Source organism: Pinus tabuliformis, chromosome 6 (genome assembly GCF_031772625.1).
Source record: "Pinus tabuliformis cultivar Carrire ecotype Pingquan chromosome 6, CPIR1, whole genome shotgun sequence".
In the NCBI taxonomy this organism is placed as follows: Eukaryota; Viridiplantae; Streptophyta; class Pinopsida; order Pinales; family Pinaceae; genus Pinus; species Pinus tabuliformis.
Window position 1 is genome coordinate 1,424,201,910 of NC_142292.1, and position 3,250 is coordinate 1,424,205,159.

Sequence of the window (3,250 nt, forward strand, 5' to 3'; positions counted from 1 at the left end):
AACTATAATATGAAAAAGCTCATGTCTTTTCCTCTCATTTTCTTCACTATCAATAGTTTGTGTAGAAGTACTAGTAGATGCTTCAGAATTTTTACCTTTTATACCTATGGTTGTGATGGTTGTTTCATCGCCTAAGTCTGACCCCAAATCTTTCTAAACAACAGCAGCAACCTTCTTCTTCTTGCCATCAAACTTCTTGGGTTTCAGCTCCGGATGCAAAGACCAACAACATTCATCATCATGTCCATCCTTCTTGTAGTGAGTGCATGAAGGTTTGGCTTTCTGTACAGAATTTTCCTTCCTCTCTTTCCATTTTTTCTTCCTCTTTTACTTGTTCTTTCTTGCAGTGGGTTTTGATGATCCCCCAATCTCTGGGTTCACATTCTTGCCTCTAGCATCTAGATGTGTAGCCTGAACAGATACCTCATCTATGCTACCAGGGTTAAACATGAGAATGGTGTGCCTCAAATAGCTATGTAGACCACCTATATACTTCAGTAAAGTTTCAGGTGAGTCTAAAGAAATTCCTATAATTAAGCTCTTTTTCTAAATTTCTGGGTATAACTTTGTATACATTTCCTTGTTAATTGGCGAAGAGTTTGCCAACTCATCATGGCTTGCTGCATATAAGCTAGTGGATAGAATTGTTTTTTAATGGCAAAAACAAATTCACTCCAGGCAGAAAGAATTTTACCATGCTTCTTCAAATTAGCTTGTGTCCTGCCTTCCCACCAGACTAAGGCAGTTCCTCCAAGGCGTAGGTTGGCCACCTGAATTTTACTCCTGTTTGAATCAATGTTCTGCACCCTGCAATACACATCAATATGTCTAATCCAGTTATCTAGCTTTTCTGCATTTAATTCTCCATCATATATTGGCAAATCAAATTTTACATCTAACTTAATCTGAGATGTTTTCTTCTTTTTATTTTCAGGGCTATCAGGAGGTGTGGATAGAGGAGCCTCTTTTCCTTTCCCTTTGCCTTCAAAATGGCCATCTAGAAGATATTCCTTTGTTCCTTTGTCTTGTTTGGAGGTTGAAGAATCTTCACTTCGACCTTTATTAAATTCTTGATACATCTCTTCTACCATGCATCTCATGGTCATGAAACTGTCCATGAACTGAGAGTCTGATTCCAAGGGATTTTCTTCTGCCATTTCTCTCTTAGGATAGACTCTTCCTATTTCTGGGTTAGCTTCAACCAGTTCTCCTTCTCCTAATTTGAGCTTTGACCTAGTTATCATTCACCAATCCAACACAAGCTTGTCTAACCTTAGCAACCTAAAGCTCTGATACCACTTGATCTGATTATGAGATCTAAGACAATTATTAAGGTATTATAGACTCATGTTCATGGATTTGTGTATGTTATTTTATGCAATGGATCAATAAGATTGTGAAATACACAGACAATGAAGCAATAAAGAAGCATAATAGACAACACACATAAACACAACAAATTTAATAAGGAGTTCACCCAATACTCCTGGGCTACATCTCCTGGTCCAGCCTTCAGTGGTGTCCTCTCTATTATGTCTTCAAACAGAGTTTTACAACAGTATGAGCTCAATTTGAGACTCAACACACAACAGATACAATAGCAAGAGTTTGCTTGAACCTCTCAAGCCTCTCTGAGTACACAAACTCTCTCAATCACTCTCTATCTCTGTCTTTGCTCTCTGTCTTGGCACTACCTCCAATACTGCTTGCCTTTATTTCTATCTTCTGTGGCTTTAAAGCCAATCTACTCTACCTATTCATTTCTGCTTCTTGGATTTCTGTCTCCCGGCCTCTATCCGCTCGAATCCCTCTTCTAGCATTAAACAATCATTGCATAATGCATTAAGGGGAGGTGGCCACCTAATCTGCAATGAATGAGTGCATCGAGCTTTTGAAATCCATGAAATAGCTGCTTTCTGTTAACACAAAGAAATGTATTCGAAACTGTGAAAATCCGCCACAACACAATCTTTCGGACTTCAAAAGTCCTTAAATCCAGTCTATTCTCCTATCGGGTCCATCCTCAATCGCCATCGCAAGTCACTTCAGCCTTGTTCCAAGGTTTCCCTTTGTATTTTGGAAATACATAAAAACACTAAAAATAACGTAAAAATGGCTTCCTCCAGACTTGAAACAATATACATTTCATTCCCAAACCCCTTCAGGTCCGGGCTTTATCGCATCGGCGTTGTTTCAAGATATATGAAAATACATTACAAAATGCCTTTCTGCGGATCTCAAGTCTTATGCAACAATGTTTATATAGCCATCAGGTCTGGCTAATCACATCGCACATATACATGTGTATAAGCCCTGCTCCATGGTGTTTCTCCGATTGCGATATCACGATGCAATTAATCGCAATCGCATATCGCTCATGCCTCAGGCCGTTGTAAGCACTCTTTGTATTTTCCGATAGTGATCTTGCGATGCAACGTGGGCCGTCGATCTGCGCGCTTGATCGACAGTCCCCATTGACCCCGCCGATCGCTATCGCAACATTTGTATAGTCTCCGCCGATATCTGCCAATTGCGATTCGTCGATCAGATCTGGACCGTTGATCGGCCAAATCTGGCGGCTACTGTGCATTCCCTGTTCAAGCCTCTGCTACTCTGTTTTTCAACATTTTCCTAGTGTATTTGGCTCCCGATATTGTTTTCCGCTATTTTGTGAAGGTTTGATTATGTGATACTTTTTCTCTTTTAGAGGATTTTTGAAGACTTAGAGGGTAAATGGATCCATTTTGGATCATGAAGAGGCCAACCTATCACCTAGGAAATACAACACTTCTAGAATTCACTTTATTATTCTAGAACTTATACATTATAGAATAACATTACTAATATAGAAAAACTAATTAACTAAATAAACTTTAGGACTAGGAGGTTCACATATTAAAGGCACAAGATGAGGGGAGGAGAAGGCGACATATTGAGGCATCACCAATTAAGATGGAATGCTTTGACATGCCACAAGGATATATTAAAGGTGAGAGTAAGGATAGGAAGGATATGTCTCTTGGAGGACTTGGGAAACCGCCAAAGAGGAAGGGGCATCTATTTGTTGTCTAAGAATAATGAATAGAAAATAATTATTAATATGAGATGAAAAAATACCTTGTTATGATGAATGTGGGTTTATGCACGATGAAAGTTGTGATCCTTACTAACACATGGTAAACCATAATGGAAATCGGCAACGCTCATATCATCATCATAAATTGAGCATATATATATGTGTGTGTCTTAA